The sequence below is a fragment of the Oncorhynchus masou genome, unplaced genomic scaffold (genome assembly GCF_036934945.1).
Source record: "Oncorhynchus masou masou isolate Uvic2021 unplaced genomic scaffold, UVic_Omas_1.1 unplaced_scaffold_520, whole genome shotgun sequence".
In the NCBI taxonomy this organism is placed as follows: domain Eukaryota; kingdom Metazoa; phylum Chordata; class Actinopteri; order Salmoniformes; family Salmonidae; genus Oncorhynchus; species Oncorhynchus masou.
The window spans coordinates 82,501-96,802 of NW_027011606.1; the positions used below are offsets into that span (position 1 = coordinate 82,501).

The following is a 14,302-nucleotide window of genomic DNA, read 5'->3' on the forward strand; positions in this document are numbered from 1 at the left end:
GTTTTTCTGTAAATCACTGACTTATAAATTTGGGTGATTCTCACACACACCAGTAAAAAAAAACACAGAGATTGAAACTGTGTAATTAGACTCGGCTGCTAAAGTAGTTCGGGAATAGGCTACTTTCAAAATCAAGATGGAACTGAGAGTTGGAGCTCTGAAGAAGAGGAAGTTACAAAACATTCATGAATTTAACTTTTATCAAACACGAATCGCGTTGAAAAGTGACTTAACTTTTTTTTTTTGTGTTCAACGACGCCACCTGGTGGCACAAAATGTAATTGAATCTCTGCGCTCTCAATTCAAAAGGGGGCTTTATTGGCATGGGGGGGGAGAAACGTTTTCACTTGCTTTGGAAATCACAAATTAACAATAAAAACACATGCTCTCTGCCATCCCAAGCTCTCATTCTATCATCTATTTGCAGTGACACACGGAAGTTTAATGACAACACTGAACCAAATATTAAATATCTAATAATGAAAGAGAAGGATCGCTGTTTCGAATTTGGTCGAGTTTGTGTGAAACAGGTGGACAAACTATTGTTATCTGTCAATAAGAAAAATACACTAGATATAGACAACCTAGATGGGTAAACTATAGAGAACGGTAGCAGACTGTATTACCACTAGATATAGACAACCTAGATGGGTACACTATAGAGAATGGTAGCAGACTGTATTACCACTAGATATAGACAACCTAGATGGGTAAACTATAGAGAATGGTAGCAGACTGTATTACCACTAGATATAGACAACCTAGATGGGTAAACTATAGAGAATGGTAGCAGACTGTATTATCACTAGATATAGACAACCTAGATGGGTAATCTATAGAGAATGGTAGCAGACTGTATTACCACTAGATATAGACAACCTAGATGGGTAAACTATAGAGAATGGTAGCAGACTGTATTACCACTAGATATAGACAACAGAGAATGGTAGCAGACTGTATTACCACTAGATATAGACAACCTAGATGGGTAAACTATAGAGAACAGCAGCAGACTGTATTACCACTAGATATAAACCTAGATGGGTAAACTATAGAGAATGGTAGCAGACTGTATTACCACTAGATATAGACAACCTAGATGGGTAAACTATAGAGAACGGTAGCAGACTGTATTACCACTAGATATAGACAACCTAGATGGGTAAACTATAGAGAATGGTAGCAGACTGTATTACCACTAGATATAGACAACCTAGATGGGTAAACTATAGAGAATGGTAGCAGACTGTATTACCACTAGATATAGACAACCTAGATGGGTAAACTATAGAGAACAGTAGCAGACTGTATTACCAGTAGATATAGACAACCTAGATGGGTAAACTATAGAGAATGGTAGCAGACTGTATTACCACTAGATATAGACAACCTAGATGGGTAAACTATAGAGAATAGTAGCAGATTGTATTACTACTAGATATAGACAACCTAGATGGGTAAACTATAGAGAATAGTAGCAGACTGTATTACCACTAGATATAGACAACCTAGATGGGTAAACTATAGAGAATGGTAGCAGACTGTATTACCACTAGATATAGACAACAGAGAATGGTAGCAGACTGTATTACCACTAGATATAGACAACCTAGATGGGTAAACTGTAGAGAACAGCAGCAGACTGTATTACCAGTAGATATAGACAACCTAGATGGGTAATCTATAGAGAATGGTAGCAGACTGTATTACCACTAGATATAGACAACCTAGATGGGTAAACTATAGAGAATGGTAGCAGACTGTATTACCACTAGATATAGACAACAGAGAATGGTAGCAGACTGTATTACCACTAGATATAGACAACCTAGATGGGTAAACTATAAAGAATAGTAGCAGACTGTATTACCACTAGATATAGACAACCTAGATGGGTAAACTATAGAGAATAGCAGCAGACTGTATTACCAGTAGATATAGACAACCTAGATGGGTAAACTATAGAGAATGGTAGCAGACTGTATTACCACTAGATATAGACAACCTAGATGGGTAAACTATAGAGAATAGTAGCAGATTGTATTACTACTAGATATAGACAACCTAGATGGGTAAACTATAGAGAATGGTAGCAGACTGTATTACCAGTAGATATAGACAACCTAGATGGGTAAACTATAGAGAATGGTAGCAGACTGTATTACCACTAGATATAGACAACCTAGATGGGTAAACTATAGAGAATAGTAGCAGATTGTATTACTACTAGATATAGACAACCTAGATGGGTAAACTATAGAGAATAGTAGCAGACTGTATTACCACTAGATATAGACAACCTAGATGGGTAAACTATAGAGAATAGTAGCAGACTGTATTACCACTAGATATAGACAACAGAGTATGGTAGCAGACTGTATTACCACTAGATATAGACAACCTAGATGGGTAAACTGTAGAGAACAGCAGCAGACTGTATTACCAGTAGATATAGACAACCTAGATGGGTAATCTATAGAGAATGGTAGCAGACTGTATTACCACTAGATATAGACAACCTAGATGGGTAAACTATAGAGAATGGTAGCAGACTGTATTACCACTAGATATAGACAACAGAGAATGGTAGCAGACTGTATTACCACTAGATATAGACAACCTAGATGGGTAAACTATAAAGAATAGTAGCAGACTGTATTACCACTAGATATAGACAACCTAGATGGGTAAACTATAGAGAATGGTAGCAGACTGTATTACCACTAGATATAGACAACCTAGATGGGTAAACTATAGAGAATAGTAGCAGATTGTATTACTACTAGATATAGACAACCTAGATGGGTAAACTATAGAGAATGGTAGCAGACTGTATTACCACTAGATATAGACAACCTAGATGGGTAATCTATAGAGAATGGTAGCAGACTGTATTACCACTAGATATAGACAACCTATAAACTATAGAGAATGGTAGCAGACTGTATTACCACTAGATATAGACAACCTAGATGGGTAAACTATAGAGAATGGTAGCAGACTGTATTACCACTAGATATAGACAACCTAGATGGGTAAACTATAGAGAATGGTAGCAGACTGTATTACCACTAGATATAGACAACCTAGATGGGTAAACTATAGAGAATGGTAGCAGACTGTATTACCACTAGATATAGACAACCTAGATGGGTAAACTATAGAGAATGGTAGCAGACTGTATTACCACTAGATATAGACAACCTAGATGGGCAAACTATAGAGAATGGTAGCAGACTGTATTACCACTAGATATAGACAACCTAGATGGGTAAACTATAGAGAATGGTAGCAGACTGTATTACCAGTAGATATAGACAACCTAGATGGGTAAACTATAGAGAATGGTAGCAGACTGTATTCCCAATAGATATAGACAACCTAGATGGGTAAACTATAGAGAATGGTAGCAGACTGTATTGTCGCCCCTAAAGCCAGAAAGGACTGTGTTCCCACATGCGTGGAGGGAAACAAAAGTAATTTCACTACCTAAAAATAGCTAAACGCACTCTTTGCTGGCTCTGAAAGCCAAACAATCAGTTTGCTGCCTGCTCTGACTAAACTGATGGAGGGAATTGTGGTTTGACCAAATACAATGCTTCTTTTATTTTTTATTTTTTCAGAGAACAAGTTAACTCCTGACGTTCAGCACATAGAGACGTGAACTGGCTCAGATGACTGCTGATTGGTTCACAGAATCGGATAATAGGATGGTGATTGGAGCTGTGTTGTTGGGATTTTACATTGCGTGGTCGGAGTGCTACTTCCGCCAATAGAACCCAGAGACTGTTGTTCAATGGAAGCTTCTCGAAACATCTTCAATGTACAGCGAGTTGTCTCTCAGGGTATCTTCAATAGACAGCCAGCTGTCTCTTAGGGCATCTTCAATGGACAGCCAGCTGTCTCTCAGGGCATCTTCAATAGACAGCCAGCTGTCTCTCAGGGCATCGTCAATGTACAGCCAGCTGTCTCTCAGGGCATCTTCAATGTACAGCCAGCTGTCTCTTAGGGCATCTTCAATGGACAGCCAGCTGTCTCTCAGGGCATCTTCAATAGACAGCCAGCTGTCTCTCAGGGCATCTTCAATAGACAGCCAGCTGTCTCTCAGGGCATCTTCAATAGACAGCCAGCTGTCTCTTAGGGCATCTTCAATGGACAGCCAGCTGTCTCTCAGGGCATCTTCAATGGACAGCCAGCTGTCTCTCAGGGCATCTTCAATAGACAGCCAGTTGTCTCTCAGGGCATCTTCAATATACAGCCAGCTGTCTCTCAGGGCATCTTCAATGTACAGCCAGCTGTCTCTCAGGGCATCTTCAATGTACAGCCAGCTGTCTCTCAGGGCATCTTCAATGTACAGCCAGCTGTCTCTCAGGGCATCTTCAATGTACAGCCAGTTGTCTCTCAGGGCATCTTCAATGTACAGCCAGCTGTCTCTCAGGGCATCTTCAATGGACAGCCAGCTGTCTCTCAGGGCATCTTCAATGTACAGCCAGCTGTCTCTCAGGGCATCTTCAATGTACAGCCAGCTGTCTCTCAGGGCATCTTCAATGTACAGCCAGTTGTCTCTCAGGGCATCTTCAATGTACAGCCAGCTGTCTCTCAGGGCATCTTCAATGGACAGCCAGCTGTCTCTCAGGGCATCTTCAATGGACAGCCAGCTGTCTCTTAGGGCATCTTCAATAGACAGCCAGCTGTCTCTCAGGGCATCTTCAATGGACAGCCAGCTGTCTCTCAGGGCATCGTCAATGTACAGCCAGCTGTCTCTCAGGGCATCTTCAATGGACAGCCAGCTGTCTCTCAGGGCATCTTCAATGGACAGCCAGCTGTCTCTCAGGGCATCTTCAATGGACAGCCAGCTGTCTCTCAGGGCATCTTCAATAGACAGCCAGCTGTCTCTCAGGGCATCTTCAATAGACAGCCAGCTGTCTCTCAGGGCATCTTCAATAGACAGCCAGCTGTCTCTTAGGGCATCTTCAATGGACAGCCAGCTGTCTCTCAGGGCATCTTCAATGGACAGCCAGCTGTCTCTCAGGGCATCTTCAATAGACAGCCAGTTGTCTCTCAGGGCATCTTCAATATACAGCCAGCTGTCTCTCAGGGCATCTTCAATGTACAGCCAGCTGTCTCACAGGGCATTTTCAATGGACAGCCAGTTGTCTCTCAGGGCATCTTCAATGTACAGCCAGCTGTCTCTCAGGGCATCTTCAATGTACAGCCAGCTGTCTCTTAGGGCATCTTCAATGTACAGCGAGCTGTCTCTTAGGGCATCTTCAATGGACAGCGAGCTGTCTCTTAGGGCATCTTCAATGTACAGCGAGCTGTCTCTTAGGGCATCTTCAATGGACAGCGAGCTGTCTCTCAGGGCATCTTCAATGGACAGCCAGCTGTCTCTCAGGGCATCTTCAATAGACAGCCAGTTGTCTCTCAGGGCATCTTCAATGGACAGCCAGCTGTCTCTCAGGGCATCTTCAATAGACAGCCAGTTGTCTCTCAGGGCATCTTCAATGGACAGCCAGCTGTCTCTTAGGGCATCTTCAATGGACAGCCAGCTGTCTCTCAGGGCATCGTCAATGTACAGCCAGCTGTCTCTCAGGGCATCTTCAATGGACAGCCAGCTGTCTCTCAGGGCATCTTCAATGGACAGCCAGCTGTCTCTCAGGGCATCTTCAATGGACAGCCAGCTGTCTCTCAGGGCATCTTCAATGGACAGCCAGCTGTCTCTCAGGGCATCTTCAATGGACAGCCAGCTGTCTCTCAGGGCATCTTCAATAGACAGCCAGCTGTCTCTCAGGGCATCTTCAATGGACAGCCAGCTGTCTCTCAGGGCATCTTCAATGGACAGCCAGCTGTCTCTCAGGGCATCTTCAATGTACAGCGAGCTGTCTCTCAGGGCATCTTCAATGTACAGTTTGGTAACCCTGGTTTGCCCTCAGAACAGCCTCAATTCGTCGGGACATGAACTCTACAAGGTGTTGAAAGCGTTCCACAGGGATGCTGGTCCATGTTGACTCTACAAGGTGTTGAAAGCGTTCCACAGGGATGCTGGTCCATGTTGACTCTACAAGGTGTTGAAAGCGTTCCACAGGGATGCTGGTCCATGTTGACTCTACAAGGTGTTGAAAGCGTTCCACAGGGATGCTGGTCCATGTTGACTCTACAAGGTGTTGAAAGCATTCCACAGGGATGCTGGCCCATGTTCACTCTACAAGGTGTTGAAAGCGTTCCACAGGGATGCTGGCCCATGATGACTCTACAAGGTGTTGAAAGCCTTCCACAGGGATGCTGGTCCATGTTGACTCTACAAGGTGTTGAAAGCCTTCCACAGGGATGCTGGTCCATGTTGACTCTACAAGGTGTTGAAAGCCTTACACAGGGATGCTGGTCCATGTTGACTCTACAAGGTGTTGAAAGCGTTCCACAGGGATGCTGGTCCATGTTGACTCTACAAGGTGTTGAAAGCGTTCCACAGGGATGCTGGTCCATGTTGACTCTACAAGGTGTTGAAAGCGTTCCACAGGGATGCTGGTCCATGTTGACTCTACAAGGTGTTGAAAGCATTCCACAGGGATGCTGGCCCATGTTCACTCTACAAGGTGTTGAAAGCGTTCCACAGGGATGCTGGCCCATGATGACTCTACAAGGTGTTGAAAGCCTTCCACAGGGATGCTGGTCCATGTTGACTCTACAAGGTGTTGAAAGCCTTCCACAGGGATGCTGGTCCATGTTGACTCTACAAGGTGTTGAAAGCGTTCCCCAGGGATGCTGGTCCATGTTGACTCTACAAGGTTTTGAAAGCCTTCCCCAGGGATGCTGGTCCATGTTGACTCTACAAGGTGTTGAAAGCGTTCCACAGGGATGCTGGCCCATGTTGACTCTACAAGGTGTTGAAAGCGTTCCCCAGGGATGCTGGCCCATGTTGACTCTACAAGGTGTTGAAAGCCTTCCACAGGGATGCTGGCCCATGATGACTCTACAAGGTGTTGAAAGCGTTCCCCAGGGATGCTGGCCCATGTTGACTCTACAAGGTGTTGAAAGCCTTCCACAGTGATGCTGGTCCATGTTGACTCTACAATGTGTTGAAAGCCTTCCACAGGGATGCTGGCCCATGTTGACTCTACAAGGTGTTGAAAGCCTTCCCCAGGGATGCTGGTCCATGTTGACTCTACAAGGTGTTGAAAGCGTTCCACAGGGATGCTGGTCCATGTTGACTCTACAAGGTGTTGAAAGCGTTCCACAGGGATGCTGGTCCATGTTGACTCTACAAGGTGTTGAAAGCATTCCACAGGGATGCTGGCCCATGTTCACTCTACAAGGTGTTGAAAGCGTTCCACAGGGATGCTGGCCCATGATGACTCTACAAGGTGTTGAAAGCCTTCCACAGGGATGCTGGCCCATGTTGACTCTACAAGGTGTTGAAAGCGTTCCCCAGGGATGCTGGCCCATGTTGACTCTACAAGGTGTTGAAAGCCTTCCACAGGGATGCTGGCCCATGATGACTCTACAAGGTGTTGAAAGCGTTCCCCAGGGATGCTGGCCCATGTTGACTCTACAAGGTGTTGAAAGCCTTCCACAGTGATGCTGGTCCATGTTGACTCTACAATGTGTTGAAAGCCTTCCACAGGGATGCTGGCCCATGTTGACTCTACAAGGTTTTGAAAGCCTTCCCCAGGGATGCTGGTCCATGTTGACTCTACAAGGTGTTGAAAGCGTTCCCCAGGGATGCTGGTCCATGTTGACTCCAACACTTCCCACAAGTTGTGTCAAAGTTGGCTGGATGTCCTTTGGATGTTGGACCATTCTTTGATACAGAGGAAATTGTTGAGCGTGAAAAACCCAGCAGCGTTGCAGTTCTTGACACACTCAAACCAGTACACCTGGTACCTACTACCAAACCCCGTTCAAAGGCACTTAAATATTTTGCCTTGCCCATTTACCCTCTGAATGGCAGACACACACAATCCATGTCTCATTTATCTCGAGGCTTAAACATCCTCCTTTAACCCGTCTCTTCCCTTCATCTACATGTCTCCTCCCCTTCATCTACATGTCTCCTCCCCTTCATCTACATGTCTCCTCCCCTTCATCTACACTAAGTGAAGTTTTTTAACAGATGACATCAATAAGGGGTCATAGACTTCACCTGGTCAGTCTGTGTCATGGAAAGAGCAGGTGTTCCTAATGATTTGTCTACTCAGCGTATAACTTATTTTAGTTGTATTTTGTATTTAAAATGAAATGTAATATCTGATGTTGTTCTTGTCTAGAACTGGTTTTTACTTTTTCCATTTCTACATTTTATGTGGCCCCCGGGTAGACAAGCTGCATGTTCAGTAGTTAATGGGGATCCTAATAACCTAAACTCTCCCTCTGTCTCTGTCTCTCTGTCTCTCCCTCTGTCTCCCTCTGTCTCTCCCTCTGTCTCTCCCTCTGTCTCTCTCTCTGTCTCTCTCTCTGTCTCTCTCTCTGTCTCCCTCTGTCTCTCCCTCTGTCTCGCTCTCTGTCTCGCTCTCTGTCTCTCTCTCTGTCTCTCTCTCTGTCTCTCTCTCTGTCTCCCTCTGTCGCTCTCTGTCTCTGTCTCCCTCTGTCTGTCTCTGTCTCGCTCTCTGTCTCCTTCTCCAGCTCTCTGTCTCCTCTGTTGCTCTCTGTCTCTCCCTCTGTCTCCCTCTCCAGCTCTCTGTCTCCCTCTGTTGCTCTCTGTCTCTCCCTCTGTCTCTCCCTCGGTCTCTCCTGCTCTCTGTCTCTCTCTCTCACACCCTCTAATTTGTCTCTCTTTCACACAGCCATCATGCTAAGCCTTGTGTGTATCAGAACAACAGCTGGCTAGGCCACAGTGACATCACCACCAATGAATGAAGTTCACGGGTAGAGGGAGGAGAGAGAGAGAGAGAGAGAGAGAGAGAGACAAAGAGAGAGAGAGAGAGAGAGAGAGACAGAAAGAGAGAGAGAGACGAGAGAGAGAGAGAGAGAGAGAGAGAGAGAGAGAGAGAGAGACAGAGAGAGAGAGACACAGAGAGAGAGACACAGAGAGAGAGAGAGAGAGACACAGAGACACAGAGAGAGAGAGACAGAGAGTGCCGAGAATTGGTCAGCACACACTCGCACACAGAGACACACAGACACCCTGCCACAGGAAGTGGTCTCCGTGGTAACCTGATCTACATCCTGTTTGATGAACAGAGGGAGAAGATATTGATACAACCTGTTCTATGAGAAGGGTTTGTGTTGAAGCGTTCTGTCAACGCGTTTCTAGTGTCACACTGCTGCATATCAAAACAACTACTGAAGCTGTTGGTCACACACACACACACACATACACCTTGTTGTACCAGACTTTCAGAGGGAGAAAGACCCCGTGTACTTCACTACTTGCTACACAATCCGCCTGCCGCTCTCCTCCTCTCCTCCTCCCTCTCTCTCCTTCTCCTTCTCCCTCTCTCTCCCCTCCCCTCTCTCCTCTCCTCCTCCCCCCCTCTCTCTCCTTCTCCTTCTCCCTCTCTCTCCCCCCCCCCTCTCTCTCTCTCCCCCTCCCCCTCTCCCCTCTCTCCTTCTCCTTCTCCCTCTCTCTCCCCCCCCCTCTCTCTCTCTCCTCCTCCTCTCCCCCTCTCCTCCCTCCTCTCCCTCCTCCTCTCCTCCCCCTCTCTCTACCTCTCCCTCCTCCTCCCCCCTCTCCTCCTCCCCCTCCTCCCCCTCCTCCTCCCCTCCTCCCCTCCTCTCCCCCTCTCTCCTCCTCCCCTCTCTCCTCCCTCCCCCCCCTCCCCCCCTCCCCTCCTCCCCCTCTCTCTCCCTCTCCCTCTCCCCTCCTCTCACTGTGTGTAATCTGAGCTGTCCATTTTCCTGAACTTTGAACTTCTAATGTGAGTGTTCTGTGTCACGTTGCCGATGCTCTTCTACAAACACTTCTCAACTCTCACACACACACACACACACACACACACACACAGTGTACCTTGGTGCAGTCCTGGCATTGGAAGACGTAGCAGTAACAGAGATGTGTGTCTCGAACCAGACAACCAAAGCTCCACGGCTCCCTGCTGTTGTGGAGTAGCTTGGTGACGAGTTGCGGCCGACACTCAAACAGTCGCCTGTCCCTCCCCACCTCCTCCTCCGTCCACACACACCTCACCCGCGAGGCGGACACACACAGACACACCGCCTGGTGTCGTCGTGAGGAAACGCTCTCTCCGTTTCCGGTGTGTGTGTCTCTACTTGCAGGACTCCCAGGCGGCCGACCCACTACGGGCTTTTCTCTCTCCCCAGGCCGAGGCCTCCCGATCTCAGCCACGACCCAGGGCAGCATGGCCATGGTGGTGAGGTGATGGACCGGGAGGCAGCCAACCAGAGTCAGTCTGTATTGAACCTCTTCCTCCTCTTCCTCTGTGTTTCTTCCGAGAGGGGTGAGGTGGAGGGGGGAGGGTGTAGAGGTGAGGGTTGTGTAAGACGATCTGTTTGGTGTGAGGTTAAGGCGGGAGGTGGTGAGGGTTGGATGAGGATGGGTGTTGGGGGTGAGGGGGAGGCTGCCGAGGGGGAGGGGGTGAGGGTGAGGGCTGAGAAAGAGGTTCTGTTTTGGGGGAGAATAAGGGGGAGGGGGCTAAAGGAGAAGGGAGGGGAGGGGCGGTGTTTGGGGTGAGGGGAAGGGGAGGGCTGCTGGGGGCGTTGGTCACGGGGCTTGACGTCAAAGTAGAGTCCCTCCATGGCTGTTTGTCTCCTTGGGAGTCCTCTGGTCTATATCTGCTGGGACAACCACAACATTACACAGAGTTACTGAACACGGGGACATCCACAACATTACACAGAGTTACTGAACACGGGGACAACCACAACATTACACAGAGTTACTGAACACGGGGACAACCACAACATTACACAGAGTTACTGAAAACTGGGACAACCACAACGTTACACAGAGTTACTGAACACGGGGACAACCACAACATTACACAGAGTTACTGAACACGGGGACAACCACAACGTTACACAGAGTTACTGAACACGGGGACAACCACAACATTACACAGAGTTACTGAACACGGGGACAACCACAACGTTACACAGAGTTACTGAACACGGGGACAACCACAACATTACACAGAGTTACTGAACACGGGGACAACCACAACGTTACCCAGAGTTACTGAACACGGGGACAACCACAACGTTACACAGAGTTACTGAACACGGGGACAACCACAACGTTACACAGAGTTACTGAACACGGGACAACCACAACGTTACACAGAGTTACTGAAAACTGGGACATCCACAACATTACATAGAGTTACTGAACACGGGGACAACCACAACATTACACAGAGTTACTGAACACGGGGACATCCACAACATTACACAGAGTTACTGAACACGGGGACAACCACAACATTACACAGAGTTACTGAACACGGGGACAACCACAACATTACACAGAGTTACTGAACACGGGGACAACCACAACATTACACAGAGTTACTGAACACGGGGACAACCACAACATTACACAGAGTTACTGAACACGGGGACAACCACAACATTACACAGAGTTACTGAACACGGGACAACCACAACATTACACAGAGTTACTGAACACGGGGACAACCACAACATTACACAGAGTTACTGAAAACGGGGACAACCACAACATTACACAGAGTTACTGAACACGGGGACAACCACAACATTACACAGAGTTACTGAACACGGGGACAACCACAACATTACACAGAGTTACTGAAAACTGGGACAACCACAACGTCACTGAAAACGGGAACAACCACAACGTTACCCAGAGTTAACGAAGACTGGGACAACAAAAATACTACACAGGGTTAACGAAGACTGGGACAACAAAAATACTACACAGAGTTAACGAAGACTGGGACAACAAAAATAATACACAGAGTTAACGAAGACTGGGACAACAAAAATACTACACAGAGTTAATGAAGACTGGGACAACAAAAAGACTACACAGAGTTAACGAAGACTGGGACAACAAAAATACTACACAGAGTTAACGAAGACTGGGACAACCAAAAGACTACACAGAGTTAACGAAGACTGGGACAACAAAAATACTACACAGAGTTAATGAAGACTGGGACAACCAAAAGACTACACAGAGTTAACGAAGACTGGGACAACAAAAATACTACACAGAGTTAACGAAGACTGGGACAACAAAAATACTACACAGAGTTAATGAAGACTGGGACAACAAAAAATAGTACACAGAGTTAACGAAGACTGGGACAACAAAAATACTACACAGAGTTAATGAAGACTGGGACAACAAAAATACTACACAGAGTTAATGAAGACTGGGACAACAAAAAATAGTACACAGAGTTAACGAAGACTGGGACAACAAAAATACTACACAGAGTTAATGAAGACTGGGACAACAAAAATACTACAGAGTTAACGAAGACTGGAACAACAAAAATACTACACAGAGTTAATGAAGACTGGGACAACAAAAAATAGTATACAGAGTTAACGAAGACTGGGACAAGAAAAAGACTACACAGAGTTAACGAAGACTGGGACAACAAAAAATACTACACAGAGTTAACGAAGACTGGGACAACAAAAATACTACACAGAGTTAACGAAGACTGGGAAAACAAAAATACTACACAGAGTTAATGAAGACTGGGACAACAAAAAATAGTACACAGAGTTAACGAAGACTGGGACAACAAAAATACTACACAGAATTAATGAAGACTGGGACAACAAAAATACTACACAGAGTTAACGAAGACTGGGACAACAAAAATACTACACAGAGTTAATGAAGAACTGGGACAACAAAAATACTACACAGAGTTAACGAAGACTGGGACAACAAAAAGACTACACAGAGTTAACGAAGACTGGGACAACCATACTATTAAACAGAGTTAACCAAGACTGGGACAACAAAAATACTACACAGAGTTAACGAAGACTGGGACAACCATACTATTACACAGAGTTAACGAAGACTGGGACAACAAAAATACTACACAGAGTTAACGAAGACTGGGACAACCATACTATTACACAGAGTTAACGAAGACTGGGACAACAAAAATACTACACAGAGTTAACGAAGACTGGGACAACCATACTATTACACAGAGTTAACGAAGACTGGGACAACAAAAAGACTACACAGAGTTAACGAAGACTGGGACAACCATACTATTACACAGAGTTAACGAAGACTGGGACAACAAAAATACTACACAGAGTTAACGAAGACTGGGACAACCATACTATTACACAGAGTTAACGAAGACTGGGACAACAAAAAGACTACACAGAGTTAACGAAGACTGGGACAACAAAAAGACTACACAGAGTTAATGAAGACTGGGACAACAAATATACTACACAGAGTTAACGAAGACTGGGACAACAAAAAGACTACACAGAGTTAACGAAGACTGGGACAACAAAAAGACTACACAGAGTTAACGAAGACTGGGACAACCATACTATTACACAGAGTTAACGAAGACTGGGACAACAAAAATACTACACAGAGTTAACGAAGACTGGGACAACCATACTATTACACAGAGTTAACGAAGACTGGGACAACAAAAAGACTACACAGAGTTAACGAAGACTGGGACAACAAAAAGACTACACAGAGTTAATGAAGACTGGGACAACAAATATACTACACAGAGTTAACGAAGACTGGGACAACAAAAAGACTACACAGAGTTAACGAAGACTGGGACAACAAAAATACTACACAGAGTTAACGAAGACTGGGACAACAAAAAGACTACACAGATTTAACGAAGACTGGGACAACAAAAATACTACACAGAGTTAATGAAGAACTGGGACAACAAAAAGACTACACAGAGTTAACGAAAACTGGGACAACAAAAAGACTACACAGAGTTAACAAAGACTGGGACAACCATACTATTACACAGAGTTAACGAAGACTGGGACAACAAAAAGACTACACAGAGTTAACGAAGACTGGGACAACAAAAAGACTACACAGAGTTAACGAAGACTGGGACAACAAAAAGACTACACAGAGTTAACGAAGACTGGGACAACCATACTATTACACAGAGTTAACGAAGACTGGGACAACCATACTATTACACAGAGTTAACGAAGACTGGGACAACCATACTATTACACAGAGTTAACGAAGACTGGGACAACAAAAATACTACACAGAGTTAACGAAGACTGGGACAACCATACTATTACACAGAGTTAACGAAGACTGGGACAACAAAAAGACTACACAGAGTTAACGAAGACTGGGACAACCATACTATTACACAGA

At 45.4% G+C, this 14,302-nt stretch overlaps 1 pseudogene; it reads right to left on the reverse strand.

Annotated features, from left to right (window-relative positions):
• Positions 1-10,549, reverse strand: part of LOC135535837 (TBC1 domain family member 1-like) — an 86,832-nt pseudogene extending 76,283 nt beyond the window's left edge.
• Between the last annotated feature and the right edge of the window lie 3,753 nt (positions 10,550-14,302).